The 24226-nt window shown below is 32.8% G+C and overlaps 1 pseudogene; it reads left to right on the top strand.

Moving 5' to 3' along the window:
* The first annotated feature begins 209 nt into the window (after window positions 1-209).
* Window positions 210-22378, top strand: LOC126727979 (G-type lectin S-receptor-like serine/threonine-protein kinase At1g67520; annotated as a pseudogene).
* The last annotated feature ends 1848 nt before the right edge of the window (window positions 22379-24226 follow it).

Genomic DNA, 24226 nt, shown 5'->3' with positions numbered 1-24226 from the left:
AAGATAATAGTGATTGAAGAATCAAAGGACATGACTCCATTCCTTTGATGGAGTTGATTGGCAACTTGCAAACCTATGAATTGGGTTTGACTAGACTCGGGAAAGGAACCAAAGGTAAGAGTATGGTACTGAAGGCCAAGAGTAATGAGATTGATGAGTCTTTAGGTGATGAAGATTCCATGATGAAGTCTTACATCACTAGGTAGTTCATGAAGAATTCCAATGTGAAAGGTTTTGACAAAAATTGTAAGCAATCCAGTTTTGCTCAATTCAAAATTCAAGACAGAAGGAAGAAGGATGCTAAGGATGGCGGTCAGTTCACTATTCCCTCCAGACCAAAGTGCTTCGGATGCCAATGTTTTGGACATATGAAACAAGAGTGTCCAACATATCTCAAGTCGATTGGAAAAAGCAAGGCTCTTGCTGCTACCTTGAGTGATACCGAGCTTAAGATTGAGTCAGATGACAGTGATGACGAGGGAATCTTGAGTGCTTTTACTGCCACAATGGATCCTATTGAGGGGATCATAGAAGAAGTGGATGAAGAAGAGGACTTGGTGGAATCCAAATTTGAGAAAATAGACGATCAAGATGACATCCATACAGCCTATGCTAAGTTGTACAAGGTTTCTGAGAAGCATGAGAAACTGTATAGGCTGGCCACCAAGAAGCTGAGTGATGTGGAATTAGATCGAGAGGAGTTCTCTACCAAGGTTGATGAAGCTAATCAAACCATTGGAGCACTGAGATTTGAGAACAATTTCTTGGCTGAAAGGACAAAGAAGCTTGAGGCAAAACTGTTCCAGGTTAGAGCTCTATTGGAGAGGACTTCTAGTGCAAAATTCAATGAGATGCTGAGTTTTCAGAAAGCTGCTTATGACAAAACCAGTTTGGGGTATGATTTCTCTTCTTCTAATATTGCTTCCACTAGTACAATTGTGTTTGTCTCACCTGCTAATAATGTTAATTTTGAGAATAATGAATCTAAAACTGAAATAGCTAGTGAGAATATAGATAAAGGCAAATCTATTCTAGGAGCACCCTTTAAAATTTAGAAGAAAGAGACTAGAAACCCTAGGACTAAGAAGGAAAACAACAAAAAGTCTCAACAAAAGAAGTTGCATTTCTGTCATCACTGTGGAGCTTTGGGACACACTCGTCCAAATTGCTATAAGTGGTTAGCCACTCAACAGAGCAGCAATGTGTTATCATTTGGTCGTCAAGGTCAAATCTCACCATCTATGGGTCCTTTTGGAGATCTTCCCCCTCTCCTTAGGATCAAAGGTTCGCACAAAGGAAGTGTCCTTCCAAGGTGTGGAAGGAAAAAGGCTCAAAGTGATTCAGTCACTTTTTCTCTCTCTCCCCCTCTATGTTTATGTATTACTTGTTTGTTTTGCTTTCTACCTTTTGAGTCAGTCTAGTTTTATGCTTTGTGTGTTTCTTTATGTTTTTGTTTGGTTGATTTTTAGTTTTTGCTTTATTTTTTTTTTTTCATAAAAAAAAAAAAAGAAAAATCAGAAAAATACAAAAAAATAGTGTGTGTTTGTGTATATTGGTACTTATGTACCTTAGATGGCTATTGAAACAAAGTTTTTTAAAGTTTGTATCTCTTGTAGCTTAGATGAACATCTCAATGCATAACTAAGCAAGTGAGTTTTGTGGCTCGTGTTTGGGTTCAGTACGATTAAGATTGTCTCTTATATCTCATACTCATATCACTCTTTTTGACGGGAAGGACTAGAAAATCCTAAGAGAAAGGCATAGATAATCATCTCACCACTAAAACCCGCCAATCATGTATAACACTTGTGTGCTTCGGCATAGCAAAATTGTGATGTTTTGGCTTACATAATTGGTTATTTCTTCTTTCTCTTATATGCCCATGCATGATATGTTCAAAAATAAAATATGCAAAGAAAAATAAAAGCAAAAAGAATCAAAATGCTTTTAAAAATGATTGCAAGTGTGTTTCTAAGAGATGTGAGAGTTATAGGATGTACCTCGAAGGTAATAGTCCTCATCAAGCAGTTATGATTGTGTGTGAGTGTATTTGATTCTCTCTAGTCTCAAATCTTCATAATGTGAGACATTTATGCACTCTTGCTATGTTTCACACACAACACGCAAAACTCTTTGTTACATACATGTGCAGGTACAATGTGATTTAGTTATCACAAGGAATGCATGTGTTAATATATGCTCACTAAACTTTCTTAACTTGTTTTTGAAATATAAAATTGGTTAGACTTGTTTAGTGTGTGTGTGTGTTTTTGGATCTATGGATGCTATGCTTATATGTTGAGAGATGTTTTAAGAGCTTAACATGCTGATTGGATCTTTGTTTGAGTAGGTTGCTTGTTGCATTCACCTCTTTCTGTTTTTCCCTTCTTGAAAAAAACTTCTTTACTTCAACCTCAATAGCTTCGCAACAGATCCTCGACAAATTCCCTTTTTATCAAGCCTTCTTTCTCTTTTCTCGATAGATCTCAACAAATTCTCGATCGATCAAGATTTTTGGGTTTCTTCTCGAAAGATTCTCGACAGCTTTTTTGATCCATCGAGCCAAAATTCTGAGCTTTCTGTCTGCCTAATAGCTTCTCAACAATTTTTCGATCCATCGAGGTGAGTTTTGCCGTCGACAGATCCTCGACAGGACCTCAACAGATTCATTTCCATTGAGATTTAGTGCTCGACAGATCCTCGATAGAATCTTCAATCCATCGAGCTGCGTTTTATATTTAAGGTAGAGGCGCGATTTCAGATTCACTTTTCTCATTCTCTCTCGACAGAAAACCTTTCTCTCATTCTCTCTCGATAGAAAACCTTTCTCTCTCGCCCCATATCTCCATTTCTCACTCAAATCTCCCCACCCACTCAATTTTTGGGCCTAGATTAAGCCTCAATCACTATGTAAGCATCCTAAATCCCTTCATTTTCATGCAATCATGCATTTTAGACCTAGGTTTTGGGTTTTTGAAAAATTTTGGGCTTTTTGAGAATTTTGTGAAATTTTTGGGTTGGGTTATGTTGATTTGATGTTATATGCTCATGCATTGCATTCTTTTTGCATTATAACAATGTTTCATGCATTTTAGATATGTGATTGATTTTTGTTGATTGAGTGCTGGTAGGTTTGGATTGGGTTTTTACCCATGATGCTTTTAAATTTTGCACGTCACATGTTCACGCATTCTTCATACATACATTATATCTTTTCATTCCTATTTTGAGTTGCGATGTGTTTTATTCTCTCTCTCTCTCTTGGATAGACCGCACCATGGCACCCAGAGCACGTAAATCCATTCCGGCTTAGAATCAATCCTCTTTAAGGTTTTGAGTCTTCTACTTTTGATTCTTCCACCCCCCCTCCACATTTGATTCTGAGATGAGAAAGCCTAAAAGGACTTCTTGGAGAACTTCTAGAAATGTGGTGTTCATCTAGAACGCCAAGTTATCCTATCAGATTTTACTGACACTCCTCTTCCTATTGTCATTCGGACTTGGGGCTGGGAATCTCTACTTGAGAGACTCTTGAGGTGTCCTGTCATGTTTATACAAGAGATTTACTCCAATATACACAGCATTGATACCTCTGTAGCTCAGTATGCTACTACATTTAGAGGTACATGTATCATAGTTACCCGGATCTTATATTCGAGGTATTACACGTTCTTAGGTGACGCATCCTAACTACCCTGACTGTGAGCATCTTTGAATAGTGTCTAGAGACGAGCTTCTCTCTCACTTTTGTGAAACTCCTTCTACATGGGGTGGTAAGCTAAACACCCCATGCTCGAGATTTTCCAAAGGCTTGAGGTTCCTTAACATGGTGATGACTTTTACTCTTACTCCATTGTCTCACTATAACTCCATTATTGAGCCTTGTGCTTGTTTTCTTTTGTCTCTTTTAGAGGACCTCTCCATTGACTTTCCCTCTTACTTCATCACATCTATTCTAGATGTGTACTTGGATATCACTACACGTGATAAGCTCATCTTCCCTTTGGCTATCATGCGTATCCTCACACACTTTCACATTTCCATTCCTTCCTTTCCTTTCTTCACCACCATGGGTGCCATCAGCGCTAGTTTTGTACAGTAGAGCGAGGCCCAGCTTTGACCGAAGCGGCCATATATGGAGACGGATGATTCTATAGCTTCTGCTGTTCCACCTTCTTCTTCAGCTCCTTCCACCTTTGCTCCTTCTTCCTCGGTAGCTGGTGTGACTCTTGATGCCATCATGGCACAGCTGTAGCGGATGGATGCTCGTCTTGACTATCTCACAGCTGAGATGTGTTAGATGAACACCCGAGTCGGTCACATTGCCCGCAAACAAGCTCGCATCGGTGGCTTTGCTCCCTCTCCCTCTCCTTCTCCAGAGGCCTCGACTGATGAGGACGATGATGATAGTGATGATGAGGATGATGCTAGCTCTCTTAGTGATGACGAGATGATGACCTCTTATTGACTTGATAATGGGAGTGTATATCTTTTTGAGGGATGTAGTGAGGTTTATAAGTAATTTTATTTTCTTCTTTTTGCATTAGCTTCTTGTATACCGGTCTTGTGACCATTTATGACATACATTGTACTTTATTTTCATATATATGATGATGATGTATGTTTTTCTTCACCTATCTCTATATGTGTTGTTTCTTTTCTATCATTTATACACATGTTTCCTTATGAACGCAATCTTTATTTTTGTTTCACACATGATGCCTTAATGAGTTTTGTTTAAGTGTTTCAGAAAAATAGGTTGTGAAAGAACTCTCTTCTTGCAAAGTTTTTCAAGAGTTTATTTTGTAATTCAACAAGTGGTTATGAGTTAAGTGATTTAAGACTTCTCTCATGATTCATTTGTTTGTTGTGGTTTTGTCACGAATTTGCAAAGGGAGAGATTGTTAGGGACATATTTGATATAATTGGCTAATCTTTTGACAAAATGCACTTTATTTATAATTGGGTAGATCTAGGATGGGTTTAGTACTTCAAGAAACAAATGTTCAAGTTAAGAATTGATATCATGTAAATTTGACCAAGGAACAAGTGTAGGAACTGCTATTCATTAAAGCTCGACAGAAATCTCAACAAAATCCTTTCTATCAAGATTTAATGTTGAAGCTCGACACAAGTTGTATCTGTCAAGAATTACAAAATTAGGTTTTTCAGATCTGGTTACACGCATATCCTTAAGTATTTGTGTAGGGTTTCTTTTCTCACAACCTTAGATTTATATAAAGATTATTTTAAGGGCCGTCACAGGGGTGATGCAAGAATAATACATGTAGATAGTGCCTTAGTTCATCATTCTCTTTAAAGAAGCTACTGTGTCTTTATGCCAAGGGTTTTATGACCAAGGAACTTCCTAATCTTCACGGTTGATGAATTGAAGAACTTTGCAACCAACAATCTTCTTCAAGTTGGTGAGTTAGTCATGTATTGGGATCCGTGCATTATTGGTTAGTCACGTACTGGGATTTGTGCATCAATTGGTTAATCACGTACTAGGATTCGTGCATCATTGGTTAGTCACGTACTGGGATCTGTGCATGCTACAATACAAGTCCAATTGAGTACTGGAGTAAAGGTTCAACTGTAGGTTGATATTTCAGGATGGGCTAAAAGGTTTGGTAAGATTCCTTCTACTTGTAACCGCTTATGATTGATAATAGTGAATTTTCGGGAGTAGAGACCTTAAATTCACCAGATGGATTTTTGCCTCGGTGGTTTTCCCCATTCGTAAACAAATCACTTGTGTCAAATTTATTTTCCGCTGCATTTAGTTATTTGGTGATTTGTTTATGCTACCATGCTATTGTATGTAATTTGACTAATTAATTAATTTGCAAAGGGGTAAAAACAAGCTGTGCCCTTACAAATAGGGGTGTGTAGGCAACCCACCAACCCACCAAAACTAAACTAACCCAATCCAACCCACCCCACTGGGTTGGGTCGGTTTTTAGTTGTTGGTGGGTTGGGTTGGGTTATGAAAATTTCTTTAATAGAAGGTTGGGTTTGGTGTGGGTCATAACAATCACAAACCTACCTAACCCAACCTGACTCACCTATATATTTAAATTTTAAATTATATATATTTAGAAATATATTATATAATTAATAATGTTTTCTCTTATTTAACTTGTCCTATCTAAAACTCAATTACCTTACAAACCCTAACAATCTTATTTCTCTCTCTGCCGCCTCCCACTCCCACTCTCCCAGACCACTCCTATTTGTTTATAACTGAGTTGGGATACTAGGTCATGTGTATTTTGTTTATCAACTTAATTGGATATGTTTTGTTTATGACTGAGTTAGAATACTAGTTTATGAATATTTTATTTATCAAATCAGGTGGTAGTGGGATATATATTTTTTAGCTCAAGTTAATAATAATTGTAATAAAAAAAAACTGTCCAGCCCATGGGTTCAACCCGACCTAACTTGATCCATGTGAGTTGGGTTGGGTTTGGTTGTACCCCTGTGATGGGTTGGGTTGGATTTTTTTAACCCACCATAGTCGGTTGGGTAAAAAAATCATCTCAACCCGACCCAACCTAATCCATGCACACCCCTACCTACAAATCTATTAATTGGCCCATTCAAAAAAAAAAAAAAAAATTCACATACCTAGTAGAATGTTTAGTTTTAGTGGTTTCCCCTTTGAAATATGATTGTTGTTGTATGATCAATCAAAGCGCCAAGACAATTGTCTCTCAAATCTACATAGAATGATACATTAGCACTTGTGATAAAAAATATTTGATATCATAATTATGTCTCAATTTTATTGGTTGATGATTGGATATATCCAGAGCATTAAACTATTAGGATTAAAGAAGGTAAATGGAAGTAATGGCAATAACTAGTTGGAGTTTTCTAGCAAATTATGGCATATAAAAGGACTAAAACAAATTTAAAGATATTAGTTACCCTTTAGTCATTAGCCTTTGGTTCAAGAAGCGACTAGAGCAATTATCATATGATTTCTTTTGTTATGGGTATTATGCATCATACAATGTTTTTTTTTTCCTTTGGTAGCATTCCCTTTGAAAGATAACCATTTTTACAATCAGGGACTGAGGCATAGTTGGACGTTAGGGGGTAATGACCCTTCCTAATTTCTTTTTTAAATATTAGTATTACATATGAACTAATTTTAGCAGTTTTGTTCTATAAAATTACACTTTGCCTTCCTTAATAATATCATTGATTCTTTTACGAGTAATGCTATAGTCACAAATTTTTCTACAAAATTTTTACAAACTACTGAGATAATAAATTCTTTTTGGTTCGCATCTAGGCCAACCGCTTACATCACATTTTAACTTATCAGTAACCACTCACCACATCGGTAATTTGTAAAAAAAAAAATTGTATTTCTTGCATTTTCCTCCTTTTAAAGGCCATAAAAAATTTATAGATCTAAAATCTAAAAAATATATATAAGCCCAAAAAAATTAGCCCAACAACAAAATTACCTATAGTAAAGCTAACAACAATTAAGCTTAACCAGTCAATTTTACCCACAACAAATAGCCTGACCCTTTATAAAATTTTAAATGAAATAGCTTTGTCCTAAAATATTCAAGTACTAATCTTAAGGTGTACCACTAGTTAGGTTTGCACAATAAACCTATATAAATATTTATAACATACCCCTCAAATTTAAGATGAAATTTTGAGGTCAATTTGTGAGAAAGTAGACACAAAGAGAGACATAAATCAAAGTTTTAATGTGATTTGGCCCACATGGCTAACTATATATAAACACCTTATTTTGTATCCCTAATGACTTAAGCCTCTAGTTGTCAATGAGAACATTAAAAAGTGTATCAGCCAAAAAGGTAGAAAAATGTTGAAATATATATATAATAAAAAAATTATAATGTTACATACGCAAGGTTCATTGTTGCATAGTGCATATGCAACATTAATGGTTTGTTTAGATTGAGGTGGAGGGAGGATGAGTAGAGTACGTATAGTAGAGTAGAATTGACCCAATATTAGCATATTTTTAGTCAACTCTACTTTACTCTCCTCCATTCCCCTTCCCTTCACCCCTCAATCCAAATGGGCTTTAAGTTACATATTGATAAGCTAGATTACGTAATTGATAGGGCTTCAGACCTGAAGCAAAGAAACATAAAAATAGATTACACACACACACACACACACACATATATATATATGGGTTCAAGTTATATCTAGTATAACTTCACAAGAGTTACACCTTTTTTAAACTACCTTGAAACAACGCTCACATCAATAATAATAATAATAATAATAAAGAAATGCTATGTCCACAACATTTTCACAATATTTTATAACAAATTTTGTGGCAAGTTGTTACTTGTTGACTTACTGTTACTAGTAGACAAAAAAATAATTTCAGTAATGACTTTAAATTTAAAACCTGTAATAACTTGCTAACTTAGATTTGTTGTGAAAATGTTGTGGACAAAACACTTCTCTTTTAGTGTAGAGTCGGAACATCCATTTTTTGTCATTGATAAAATTCAATCTTTATTGATGAAAAAATTAACAGAACTACAATCTACCTAATTGATGAAAAAAAAAAAAAACTGAACTAAACAAAACATTTATTAGCTAGCATAGATGTTCATTTATGCAAATCAAAGTCAAAAAGGGATGGCACCAACTGGTAGGTTTCAATTAATTCAACTAGTAAAATTTCTAATGATTGAATAAGGGATATGGGGCTCAATTTCCCCCCACACCAAAAATCGATTAGTGTCTTGATCTAATGATAAAAACTATTATCAGGAGCGAATGCTATAAGTTAAAACTCTCTTTAAAAAAAAAAAAAAAAAGATGGCACCGAGTGTAAGATTTGGACCACAGTGCCAACTTTTGAAATTGGCTTTGAATGCATGGAGAGTATACTTCCTTGAATACAAAGGTAAGACTACTTCATGTTGAACTTATCACATTAATTTGTTATTTATAATTGATGTAGTACAAATTATCAAACAAAAAAAAAAAAAAAGACTTTGATCTATACCATATATGCATAACTTTGATCTGTAGGTTTGATAATCTAGCTGATTACTGAAAACCTCGGTAGAAAGTTATGGGGTTAATTCGTTGAGGACATGATACAAATAGATAATATCTATTCAGTTGATTATTATTTTTAACTAGTTTATAACTGCCCTAAGTTTTATCTTGAGATGGTTGAGAATCATCCAAATTTGTGAAATAAACTAGAACGAAAACATGAAATCAGAATGTGTTGTAATGATGTGGAATCATGTTATTAGATAAATAAAACATGTGTGTGGCAAGTTTATGTGGCACTAAACGGAAAGTACGGACGGGGCTACTAATGAAATGGAATAGAACTTCATGGGGTAAAATCTAAATTCTAGAACTTTAGGAGATAAAATTCAAATTCTAAAATTTTAGGATAAAAAAACCAAATACTCCTCAATTTTAGGGTGTAAAATTTAAACTCATAAACTTCAAGGTATTAAATCCAAACACACCTAAACTTTAGGAGATAAAATTCAAATTTTAAAATTTTAGAGTTTAAAATACAAACTCTTGAAACTTTAGGGATGTAATTTATAATTTAGCATTTATTTATTGAGAATATGCACCTTCTCTTATTTAAAACCTAGAAATAATATTGTTCAGAACTGAATATTATACTGCAGGATATGAGAGCATACTTGGGAGGATTGAGATAAGATACAATACTTGACGCAATAGTTGTAAATGACTAGGATTTAAAAGTTGAAAAAAAAAAGGGTAAAAGATGAAAGCTAAAAAGGGAAAATTAAAATTTTTTTAAAAAAAATGTGAAGAAGATGGGGGTAATTGTACTGATCCAAATCCTACTTGGGGAATAAAAAACCATGTAGTATCTGAAACATTCAAATAAGTATATTTGATTTCATAATTGAGGGTCCACTTCAAAGTCCAAATCATGGATGGGGTTCATGCTTTTCAGTAGGGACAGAGAGAGAGACGACTCTTCGAACATTGATTCATTGAACATTCAAATGGCTTAAATGAACCACATGACTTTTGGCCCAAAACAAACGGCTCTTTGCATGCTTTTTGGAGTTAGAACTAACAAATGACTTAAAGCTCAAGACTAGAATATGTTGTATCTAGAATATGTTAAACATTTTAATTTTCTCTATAATATATCTAAAATTTTATTTCCATTTTATGAGTATTTTTCTTTCTTGAAAATTTAAACAATTTCGTGCATCCTTTCACCCAAGAGTATTTGTATCAGTTTGTGCAAAATTTTTTGTTTATTTGAGCATAAGTGTTGAGTTATAAATTGACCTTGGTTAATTAATTCAACTAGTACGTAGCCCCGTGCTACCGCACGGGAATGGATATATTATTAATCATGAGTTTATTCATGTTTAAAAGGCTCAGTTAAGTCTAAATTCATATTATTAATCAGAAAATTTCATTAACAAAACTTAGCAGTATATATATTTTACACAGAAAGATGAACCTTGGTGACAATGTTTATCCAAAAGATCCATTCACGCTTTTGAATCTTCAATCTCTATTGGTGATTGAAATTTTCGTAGCTTAAAAAATTTTAAATTAAATAAATAAAAAAAACCTCAGAGTTGTACTCATTTTGTAGTTTTACGATGGGTCATTTTGTAACATGATGGAGATTTGTGTGAAGAAAAAACCTCTGAAGTTCCATGGCTGATAAAAGAAATTCTCTCCAATCTATTTTTATAGAGAGAGGGGTTTGTGCGTGTTTTTATACATCCTTCATAGTTGTATTATCACGAAGCAGGTCCAATGGATTTAGATTGGTACTACCGATTCCCAAAGCATGAGTGTTTAATGTGTTATTAATTTCATTTTATTGGCTTTTGCACATGACAACAAAATTAAAAATAATTAGATTGTACACGTGTATAGTAAAATTGGACTCTAATTTCAGATTCTAATTGAACAATTGGAATGATAATATATGATAGTAACAACAATAGGAAAATTCAAATAAAATTTCGAATTAAATTGTAACAATCTGAATAAAAAATTCCAGTAGAAAGACAGGGTGGAGTGATCCACTCCAAGAAGGCAACTAAACTTGCGTAAATATAGAATAATAAATCTCTCTCCGGAAAATTTAAATTGTTCATAACCTTTACCTTCACTGAACATTTTAAAAACATAGTGACTCACATCTACCATCCAGACATCTACAGCTGGGTCCTCTCCAATTCGCGTGAGATTCCATTGATCACTAAGTTCCTTTGTAGCCTGCAAAAAGTATCATCCATCGGTCCACAGCAGTGCTTTCTTCATTGTTATAGGTGCCAAATCTGAACAAAAAGCCAAATATAAGGATAGTGAATTTTAGGCATAATGTGCATCTAATCACATATTAGCAATTTATAACAAATGTAAAGATGCAAGCTTTGTAAGTGAATAGTAAACAAAACTCAGCGTCAGAACTAAGAAGAAAGCACTTTAATCTGAAACTCAGTGCAAATGTAAAGATGTAAACTTTGTAAGCAATTTATAACAAAGATGCAAACTCTACCTTTGCTATCTTTTTGAAAATTATGCAATATATCCAAACCAAGTTCTTATCACCGATATTAATCTCTTTGGTTTTCACGTTTGACTACAAAATCAAGAAAAAACTTAATTAGCACAGTAACTCACTTGACCCAATACATAGAAGTGGTTTTAATGAGAATGAGCCCACATACATTTAGCCACATGATGCAAAATTCAACTTCAATTTCAGATTCTAGACACATGGCACAAAATTAGAGTTCTAATTTGGAATTCAATTTCACACTCTCTCTGCTTCACCTATTATTTTATATATAGATTACCTAAGTTAATTAATTAGGTCAAACTATATGAAAATCATGGAAGTACCAACAAATCACCAAATAAACTAATATGCAGTGAAAATTAAATGATACAGTGATTTGTTGTTGAATGGGAAAAACCTCTCGTAAGGAAAAAATCCCACCAAGTGAATTTTAGGTCATCACTCTTAAAAATCTACTAATTAATAATCAAGTGGTTATAAGTATAAGGAATCTTATCACTACCTTGGCCTATCCCAAAATATCAACCTACAATTAAACTTTTACTACAATTTCCAATTGGACTTGATCTTGTAGAGACTTCTTCCTTTGCACGGATCCCAATACGTGACTAACTCCAAACAACTGATTGATTGTTGTTGGCTGCAAAATTATTCACTTCAAACATGTTGAAGGTTTGGAAGTACTTGGTTACAAAACCCTAAAGTGCACAAAACACAGTAACTTTTCACAGAGTATATGAATTCTCTAATTGAGTTTATGTGTCTTTGATGACTTTAAAATAAGTTTTTTATATGGTCTAGGATTGTAGAGAGAAAAATCCTAATCATCCAAGTCATCATCGGCCGAATTTCAAATATGAGATTTCTAAAATCATAAGTCTTGATAAATCGAGTGTGTGTCAAGTTTCACCATTAATTCTTGATAGATGCTAGTGTCGAGCCTAATGTCGAGAATTGCTTAAATTGATTTTTTCACTTGTTTCTTGGATCAATCTTCATATCTTTAATAATATCACTTGTTATGTTTGAGCAACATACTTCTTTAGATGTTATACCCAACTTAGATCTTCTCAATTACAAATAAAGTATATTTTGTCAAATAATAAACCAATACATAGAAAATATGATCCTACCAATAAGAATATACTTTTTCTATTTTTTATATTCATTTTTTAAAACACTCCATATCAAATTATTTGTTTTACATTACATTTTATTACAATGTTATTTTTCTTGATTTTTTAAATTGTTTCTCTTTCTTCGTACACAATAACCACTATCCACTTTCTTCCTTTATCCTCGAGATATATAAAGAAAGAATAACCATCATCCTTGATATACATCAATTTTTCTTGATTTTCTAAATTTTTTCTCTTTCTTTACAAATAACAACTATTACCTACTCTCTTCATTCATCCTCGAGATGCATAAAGAATAATATATTTTTAAATTTATATGGTTATTATAACAAATTTGTAAATTTACACAATTATACATAGATTGATGTGGATTATTTTTAAACAAAAATATTTAAATTTAAATATATTTTTTTATTATACACAGATTGATGTGAATGTTTTAATTCCCCCCATCGCATACTCTCATATTTAATGTTCAAGTTTTAATTTTTTCTATACAAATTGACTTTTCACTTTTAATGATCATTTGGATACTGATTATAGCGTTTGCATTAGCGATTTTTTTTTATTTTTATTTTAAGCATGTTTCTATCTTTTCCAGTGGGTCCTGTGCATTGTCCATGGGACTCACAAATCTCTTTTTTTTATCAAAATTTTTATTAAAAATGGGTCCTACGGCACTATTCACATATTTAAAAATTATTTTGCTACAGTATTTTCAGTTTTCAATAAAATAAGCGGTATCCAAACATACTTGTTAGTTTTTAGACCCCTTAAAACAAAATTGGATAAACCTAGGTAATTAGCCAAGTTGTTACTTAGTCCAAATTCCAAATATAAGTTATCACAATCAAACAATCATATCATGCAAAGCAGCGGAAAAATAAATAACACAACAATATGATAACCCAGGAAAACCAAACCGGTAAAAAACCTGGAGTGGATTTAACCTAGTTATTCTCAAGGTAAAAAGCAAATCCACTAGAAAGAATTGAAGTTCATACAATAAGACTTACAAGCCCGATGCTCGACTTCTTATTGCTACCCACCAGTAGAACTTACTGACACAACCACGTGCAAGCTCCGAATTCACGGACTCCTTCTTTCTTTGGCCTTTGCAAAACACAAACACCCCCGTTTGTGACTTTGAGATCCCACTCAAAGGTTTAGCAACACAAACTCTCATGTTTGTGACTCCAAGACCACCCTTGAAGGTTTAGATCATCAACACCTTTGATGACAAGAGAAGGCAGCAACTTCTACAATACCTGATCTTGAGATTCTTCAAGGAATAACACCGGTAGAAGACATAAGAGAGCTTTTGGGTACAAAACCCTAGATCTACAAAAGAGGCACAAGATGCACTTTAATCTCTCTAAAAAAAAAACTCTCAAAACTGCACCTAGGGTTAGCTTATAATGTCCTTTAAATACTGGAAAAAATGGCTCGCGATTTGGGCTTCAAACGAATAAATTATGGCCTTTTTATGTTTGCTGATTTTGCTGATATGCAATTTTGGATCAATCGAATCTGTCTTTCGATCGATTGAACCAACCAGCTTGTAACTCATTAGTTTTTATCCCAAACTTGAGTTTTTTGTCTTGGGCTTCAATGTAGACCATTCTAAACTAATAAGACTTAGGTTTTGTCATGTTTTGTCATGGTTTGCCAACATTACAAACTCAAAACCTAACCATACCTTTTGTTGCATATAAACGAATCCGCATGTTTACCTTTTGCAGAACCCTCCTAAGTCCCAACCCAATCCCTACGCCACTTACAAGAGAACTTGTTTTGAATTTGTCAAAATCATGGATGTTTCGTATGGTTCTCATGCTTTCATTAGGGATAGAGATAGATGACTTTTGGAACGTTGAAGAATCAAATGGTTTAAATGGACTACATGCCTTCTTCTTTTTTCTTGCTGAATGTAAGTGAAGTGGTGTTTTGACTGACACCACTTCAAACGCTCTTTGCATGCTTTTATAAGTTAAGAATGACACAAGACTTATCGCACAAAGACCACAATCTGTCCCAACCCCAAGGTTTCACAAAAGACAGATAAAAGAAAATTAAGCAAAAAAAAAAAAAAAAAATCTTATTTATTTTATTTTATCTTTACCCTTATTATTATTATTATTATTTTTTCATTTATGCCGCATTCTCTTATTTAAAACATATTTTTTGGTTAAATGAAAAATAGGGGTTTTCGTGTGCACTTAACTACCCATATACTTCAAAACCGAATATTATACAGTAGGATATGAGAATATACTTGGAAAAAAGAAAAGCCATGTACTTTCAAATAAGCACATTTTTGACGAGACGCTAGAAGCCTAGAAGGACGCAATTGGTTGTATAATTGAATTTGGGAGGGTCCAGTCCAAATCATGGATATGTTTCGTTGGGGTTTCATGCTTCTTTTAGGGACAGAGAGAGACAAGTCTTCGAACAATGTGTTATAAAAATAAAAAGAAAAAAAGGTCTTCGGACATTGTATATAAACCGCAGAACTTTTGGCCCAAAACAAACGGCTCTTTGCATGCTTATGGGTTATGACTGACACACGACTTAAAGCTCAAAGACCAGAATCTGTTTGTCTCCAACATCCAGGATTTTTACTCTAGGATTTTTCTAATAAGAGAACTTTGAAGGTAGTGCAATTACTTGTGGATATATATATAGTACTATGTACGTTAGACACTTAATTTTCATAAAATAGAAAATAAATTGAACATTTTAGTTTTCTCTATAATAATATATTTAAACCTTTATTTTCATTTTATGAGCATTTTGCTTTCTTGAACAATTTGGAGCCATATATCCTTCCACCTAATTTCGTACTCGCATACTCTCTACGAGGAAATTTTATATACATATATACTTAAATTAATCTAAAATAGAATTTTATCTTAGAGCAATTTTTTTTTTCTTTCTAAAATGGGTAAAAATATAATAAACTCATTTATTATGCAACACAAAGAGCGAGAAATAAGATTTGTATTTGGTCAAGAGACCTTGTTTGTCTTTATTTATTTTTTTGGGAAAAAAAAAAAAACTTCATTAAATCAATTTCAACAAAAAAAGAAGACATTGGAATTGGTCTTTTTTTTTAAGGAACATGTCTTTTTTTTTTTTTTTTTTTTTTTTTTTTTTTTTCTTTCTTTTTGATGGAATCAGTTACAACAATAACTGACCATGCAAAACAATGACCCAAACAATCCTAATTCAAAAGAAATAAGATATCCATAGCCCTAGGGAATCAAATTGCACAACAAAGTTTTCAAGTTGAAAACACCCCTTTCTTAGTTAGAACATCTGTACAATACCTTTTGGTTTTTTAAATATAGAGATGAGAGTAGAGTTGTATATGAAATGAGTAATTTATGACTAGCTTGGGCTTACTTTCGAGAAAATATTGTTTATGTTCGTTTGTTTAACAAATAAGGTAGCCAAATTCAAATATAACTAGTTGCTAACCGTGCGATGCACTGTTTATTTTGATGGAAACTACAATGATTAGTATTCCAAGTAATATTGTGAAATTTGTGCTGAGACTCTCAATTATTTACTCTATGTATTTCATATAAATATGTGACACTAAATGAGGGATACCAAAAAAAAAAAAAAAAAAACAAATCTTTGCACCTAATACATAGAAAAGATAAATCTTTACAATATATCAATTGTCAATTCCTGCAACAATTATAAACATAGATTAGTCTGAATTGTTTTTCATATTATCTTTGTAATTGGATAGCTTTGACTTCTTCAATGTGAAAAGGGATGGGGTGGGCTCTCAATAGAACCAGTTCACACGTAAGCCAATCAACAACCTGTAACATAAATATCGGGAATTTGGTATCAACAAACTTTAACTTAGCACATTGGCCAAGGATACTACAGCAAAATCAACATAGCATACAAGCAAAACAGGAACTGATTAATTTGAATAATTTTATGTAATTTTCAAAATTTTAGGTTCAGCTGTTCAGGGTTATTATTTTTATGATTTTAAGTGCATTTAATGATTTTATAGTTAAATTAAAGTCATATTATGGTAAAGTATTAATTACGATCTCCTTTAGCATATTTTTCTCATCAATCATGTTTTTTGGGCCCCAAGTTTGTAAACGAAAATTAAATAACATATTTTAGTTTAATAAAAATTCAGAATCTTTTTTCTTTATTTATTTATTTTTTTTTTTGGTGGATTCTAGGAGCTCTCCTTGTGAATTCAATGATTTGTTTTTTCTTGAGACAGATGTATTTTATTTCTTGTGACTTTCTTCTTGCATAAAAAATTTATCTTCCATTTTATTTATTTATTTTTATGTTTGCTATTCTTGTAGTTTGCTGAAGCAATACAATATATATATATATATATATATATATATTTGAATTCAAAGATTCTTATACCACACAATCATGGGTTCTAAATAGAACAAAAGTGTCTACCACCTAGTAGTTTTGAACCACTAGCGTGGTATGGTAGGATTGGTTAATACATTTTGGAGTCTATTGACTTGACTTGAAACTCTTTCTAATTTTATTCCTTCTTTTTCTCAATCATGTCATGAAAATGTTTTGGACTTTTACAAATTCTAATAATGTCTATCAACACATTGCAATTAACCCTTGAAGATTAGAGAATTACATATAATACATGCATTGACTTACAATTTCACATGTTTATCCTTCTACCATACTATATTCCTCATAAGCCACTAAAACAATTAAAATCATTGCCAAGTCTTTAGCTTATGTAACTTAATTTCTTGATTTCATTATACATATGATTTTTTTTTTTTTTTTTTTTTTTACTCATTATACATATAACTCAACATATAATATAACATATAAAGATACAACTTAACCTGAAAGCTCAAGCTTATGAGTTTAACTCCAATTATGTTATAGTAATTACTTATTTTTCTCATTATTATTTAATGTGGGACTTCATTCCCATTTGTATTTTGATTATAATCTTTTTTTCGTGAGTTTTCTCTCAATTGGATAGCTCAAAGTTACATGCTTCAGGGATCACCTGATGCAATTCTTTTCAATAACTAAGATTAAGACTTGAAAAGAGCAAATATTTAATCGAAGAAAAAAAGTTAAAAATAATTAAAAGAGTAAAGGCTAAAAAGTGAAAAGGGAAAAAATATTTTGTGAGAGGGAAGAATGGTATTGTATCAGGTGATCTCAATCCCTGAGCTCTGAGCTGAAGACCTGTTATCTTTGATGGTACTCTGTACTAACTTCATAGTCTTCACTTGGGGACATAGGATTGGAGCTCCGCTGGTCCACTATCACTGTGTTTCCTCTTTCTTTCCTAAATGTTTCAAACCTCTACTTTATTTTTTGATAAGACAAAAGTTTCAACTTTATTGACTTCTAGTCACCCAAATAAATATTGAATCTTTCGGATCAAAGTTTCCACAAAATCTTCAGCAAGATAAATTAGTCAAGGTCCCGCTCACCCCGACCCATACGGTGAGTTAATGACCAAGTCCATTTCTTAGGGACGTAACATTTTTTCTATCCTGCCGCTTCATCTTATTTCCATATATTGAGAGTATGCGACGAGACTTATTTATTTATTTTTGGGTTAAGTGTTATAATTGTTCATTCGTTCCAATTTAGGGTTTTTTTTTATAACGTTTATTCATAAATTTTATGTTTTTGCAAACTACTGATACAGCCAGAAGTTTCATGAGCTAGCTCTAAAAAATGAACACTAATAGCATTGAAATCATATGTTTGTATATAGATTTATTCATCTTTTGAAGCAAGCCTCATGAAACTTCTAAAATTTGTAAAAAAACATGTAAACCTCAAATTCGGATGAATTGACAATTATAAAACTTAACTAAAAAAAAAAAGAACCTTATTTATGATGAGGCTATTATTTTTTTAACAAAAATCACAACACCAAATATCATAAATATCTAAACCAGAATTTATGAAATTGGTCAGAATTAATGTTACTAAAACTATCTAATAGGCAACCACTTTAATTAAAAATGCCTACTGGCAACCATAATAATGAAAGTAAAATACAAATTCTAAGAATTCAATTAAAAAAATACACTCTTAATCTGTATATTAGTTTTTTTTTAGTAAACAGTAATACTTATTATAAGTTTATAACATACACAAAAATAGTAATATTAATATTTTTAAAACTTCAAAAATGAGAATGTAGAACTCACGGGTGTTAACTAACATAAAAAAGTATCTAATTTTTTTAAAGGTTTTTACTATAAACAATCTGTATAAAAGAAATAGTGATATAATACTAAGATTCACCATAAAATCCAGCTAAACCAAGAATTTTGCTATTTTTTTTACTAAACCAAGAATTTTTTATTTTATTTTTTATTTATTACTTGTACAACATTTTTTTAGACATGTAGTAAGATAATTTAGATAAAAAAGAATTAGTTGAAGATTTTGGATTGTAATCAAATTGATATTATTTATCAACTAAATTATAATAAGAAAAGTATTAGATGAAGAATTTAGATTATAATCAAATTAAGATTTTTATCAACTTAGAAATTATAGAAGAAGAAGGTAAGAAAAAAAATGTATATCTATTTTCTTAAAATCTATTAAAATTTCTGTAATTTAGTGAAGTTACTTAGGATTAGATGGAGAATTTGGATTATAATCAAATTAAAATTTTTATCAACTTAAAAATTATAGTAGAAGAATATAAGAGCAAAAAATAAATTTGTATCTATTTTTTTTTTTTTTATTGTATAGGATATTATATGATATAGATTATTATTTTATATACCGGACCGAACTAACCAGTCGAACTTGCTCAACCGGGAATGAGGAACTAATCCAATCAGGTAAAAACCCTTAAAACTGACTAAAATCAATAAAAAACTGTTCAAAAACTGGGAATTGGGAACATGAGCGATTCATTGACCAGATTGGTTGTTAGAACCATGATATAAATAGCATATTTGGATTTTTTTTTTTTTAATATTTGAATTTCAACATATTCGGAAACATAGTAGTGAGGGACTATATACATATATTATATTCTATCCTTTAGCCGGCCAACAAGTTACTTTCAAGGATAGCATGTTGGCAAACAAGTCAAGGGCAGATATTGGGTGGTGGATATGGCTCATCGTGGCAGTAGGGGGGATTATCATCACGCTGTGGTGCTTATTATGTTATTCAAAATTGAAAAATTACATAGCGAAAGGTAATTTATGGCCCTACTATATATAGATGTTTTATATATACTATTGATGATAAAGCATAAACAAATTTTCAAGTCATGTTTGCATGTATGTTTACTAGGGGAGAGTTCTAAGAAGCGACAAAAGTGTCTCTTACAAGAGCTTGATGATGATGCAATTCCTTCCATTAATGATAGGCATGCTGGCCATAAATTTCAAAGTTTCAGCTTCGAAAGCATTTCTACTGCTACAAGTGATTTTTCAATTGAAAATAAATTAGGACAGGACGGTTTTGGGCCAGTTTATAAGGTTCTCTCTCTCGCTCTCTCTCTCTCTCTTTGTTTGTGTGTGTGAGAGAGAGATAAAATTTAAACATATTAGAATAATAATCAAATGCTAAGAGTTTTGTAACTTAATTGGCACGTTTCATATATGTTACAAATGAAGATATCCATGGCTCTCTCTCTTGGTGAAATCGTAAGCACCCTCCCTACCTTAGATAATTTGTTTGAGAACTTGGATTTGAGAGATGACAGAACGTGGAGAGGTTAAGAAATTTGGGTTTGAGCGAAGATAGAAGAAGGGCGAGAAGAAAGAAAAATAATTTTAATTAGTTTAGTTTCTCCTTTCTTTATTATTTATTTAAAATTCATGCCATGTGGAAATCCATGTGGCAGCCTAAGTTGCATGAAATTAATTTTATTATTTTTATTATATATGTCAGCATTTTTCATATATCACATTTGGATGAAGACTATTTTAATACAATCTCAATAAATCAGGAATAAAACTGATAATTTAAAAAATTAGGATCATTTTGACACATAAAAAATATGTTTGGAAGCAAAATGATATTTACCCAAAAGAATAATGGTTAAAAATTATATTCACTAAAACTTGAGATTTTCAACTTCTAAATAAAAGTTATAGTAGATAGTGAAACATGTTTTGAACTCATGACCACATGTGCTAATATTGTCACAAAATACCAATAGTCCAAAAGTTTTAATCTTTTAACTTTTATTCTAATAAAATCTACCACCTTAAAGCTATCCTCTCTCTCTTTCTTTCTTTTACATAATTTGTACTTTTAAGTTTTAGCCTAACTCGTGAATTCAATACGTAAAATCAATAAATTATCACTTGAGTGCATCCCAAGAGTAGGTTCATAGAAAATTAAATAGTGACTCATGCAATATGCTTTCAGGGTAAACAATCGAATGGGCAGGAAATAGCAATAAAAGACTCTCGAGAAGTTCTAAACAGGGATTGATTGAGTTCAAGAACGAAGTTATTCTCATTGCCAAACTCCAGCACACCAATCTCGTCAGGCTTTTAGGGTTCTGCATTCAACCAAAAGAAAAAATACTAATCTATGAGCTCATGCCCAACAAAAGTTTAGACTTCTTCCTCTTTGGTAGGACATATGTTCATTACTAAGAAACATTTCTTATATGATGACACACACACACGCATTTTTATATGAAATCAATCAATACTAATCATTTGCTAGCAATTTTTTTTTTTTTTTTTTTTTACTCTGTATCAGATTCTACTAAAAGCTTTATATTAAACTGGAAAAAACGCTTCAACATCATTGAAGGCATTGCTCAAGGACTTGTTTATCTTCACAAATATTCAAGACTAAGAGTAATTCATCGAGACTTAAAAGCAAGCAACATTTTGCTCGACGGGTAGATGAATCCAAAAATTTCAGACTTTGGAATGGCTAGAATATTTGGGCTGAAAGGATTAGAAGAAAACACAAATAAAATTGTTGGAACATAGTAAGTATTCATTACGTTTCAAGTAAGCAAAATATAATTCTATTTTTGAACACGTGTGGATGTGTATTTGTGCTTGTTTATACAATAAAGTACATTTTTGAATTATTCCTTCAGTGGTTATATGCCTCCGGAGTATGCTAGGAATGGTGTTGTTTCAATGAAAACTGATCTATTTAGCTATGGAGTCCTACTATTAGAAATTGTGAGCAGCAAGAAAAATAATAGTCACAATTGCTTTGATTATCAGCTCAACCTTATAGGATATTTAAGTTTCTCTCATAACTCTAAATATATATATACATAATTTTGAACTTACTAACATCTTGTTTACAATTGGACTTGTATTAGGCATGGCAATTATGGAATGAAGGTAAGGGTTTAGAGCTAATAGACCTAACAATACTAGATGGGTCATGCCTTCCTTCTGACGTATTGAGATGCATTCATGTTGATCTTTTATGCGTACAAGACCAAGCAACAGATAGACCCACCATGGTAGATTTTATTTCTATGCTTTCAAAAGAAACTCTTCAACTCTTCCCTCCAAAACAGCCTGCATTTTTTGTCAACACTAATCAAGATGGATCATTAGGGGGTTCCGAAATTAAGCTAGAAAAATGTTCTATAAATAATGTCACACAATCACAAATGGAAGCTAGATAAATAGTAAAATACACTTTTTACGTATGAAAGTAGTGTATATACATGCATGTTTGACAAGGCTATTCCCTAATGATTTATTTGGATTTTTAATAAGAGGTATACACTTATACGTAACTAGTAAGTTCCACGTGCAATGCACAGATAATTTTATAATATTTCATATAAGATGGTTTTGGAGGATGTTGTACATATATATATTATAGCATAATTGTTATAGAAATTTGCTAATAATGAGTTCATCATAAGAATAACAATTATAGATTGCACATATATATCCATTATAATTATTCATTTCAAGCAATGAAAAAAAAAAAAAAAACTTTAGATAAATATTGTAGAATGAAAGTTGATATAGAATTTGTCTTTTTCTTTCTCCTTAATTCTAAAATAAAATACGCATCTTAAATACCCACAATCAATCACAGCCTTTACAAACTCTACAAGTCCACAACACTCAGCCTTAACATCAAAATTGTAATTTCTGCTGTCACTCAATATAAAATGTGAAAGTTCAAAAACGTGTACAAAAACACTTTTGAACGTTTAGACCCCCAAAAACCAACTTAACCAACACAAGCAATATGTCAAACAACAAGTGTGCGGAAACTTAACATATGCTATGATATGAAATTGGTTAAACAACTATCTAAGCCATAACAAAATAAACCACAGCAGATAATGTAAAGGCAGAGATAGAGAGGAAGGAAGATGCAAACACAAAGATAACACCCGATGTGTTATCGAAGAGGAAACCGAAGACCTCGGCGAAAAACCTCTCCGCCGCCCTCCAAGCGGTAATCAATCCACTAGAAAATACAGTTGGGATACAAGGACAGCAATAGACCCTCCAAGCCTAATCTACCCAATGCACCTAAGCCCTCCAAGCTTCTTGCTCCAACGAGGTTGCGCCGAACCTTTTTCTTTTCTAGCTTTCCGGATTCCGCTACTTCACCGTAGCATCAACCAATAAAGATTGGCTCCTTCCTAACTGCTTCCCAGAACTCCAAACGTCTGTCTCACAGAGATGATAATGGTGAGAACCAGGTTTGGTATAATGGCCTCTCAAGGATTTGACAATGGAGAGGAAGAGAGTGAGGGATTTTGATGAGACTCTAAGGTAGAGATTGTGGGTAAAACAATCTGGTTTTTCTTTAGGGTTTCTCTCTCAAAATTCTCTCTGGAAGCTCTCTTTCAATCGTGGGTTAAAAGGGTATTTATACTGAAGAGGAGTGGAATGCGAAACGTCAGGTTTTTCCAAAACAGGGGTGGCTCGCGGCTTGACCTCGCGGCTTGACCTCGCGGCTTGACTAAGTCGCGAGTTCCAGTCGCGAGTTAACCGTATGGCCAGTTGTCCTGTTTTGTCCTGTAGTGCTCCAGCTGGCATGACTGTTCATCTTCCAGCATGCTTGGCACGTGTGCAGATTCTGGCGGGTTGAAGCCGCGAGTCCAGTCGCGAGTCCCAGCCGCGACACTCTGTTTTCTTGCACACTCTTGAGCAATCTTCACACTATCTCACTCACTACCCTTACAACAATCCCACCTAAATACAGGGTTACTAAATGCTGAATTACAAGCAAATTTGGCACGGAATAAAGCCAATTAGATGGTTGAATAAATTCAACCTTACAATCTCCCCCTTTGGCTATTCCGTGACAAAACCCTAAAACAGACTCTAGACTTAACATGTGAGTTGGGAACAGTTGATCAAAACTCACTCACACCTAATTCTAGAAGCTGTGAAGCACTTGAATCATATGAACATAAACTCCTGAAACACAACAATACACCATGATCATTGTAAGCAGAAAATTATTAAAGCATATGAAACAGGCAAAAAGAGATCAAGCA

Source organism: Quercus robur, chromosome 5 (genome assembly GCF_932294415.1).
Source record: "Quercus robur chromosome 5, dhQueRobu3.1, whole genome shotgun sequence".
Classification (NCBI taxonomy): Eukaryota; Viridiplantae; Streptophyta; class Magnoliopsida; order Fagales; family Fagaceae; genus Quercus; species Quercus robur.
This window is presented reverse-complemented; position numbering and strand designations above follow the sequence as displayed.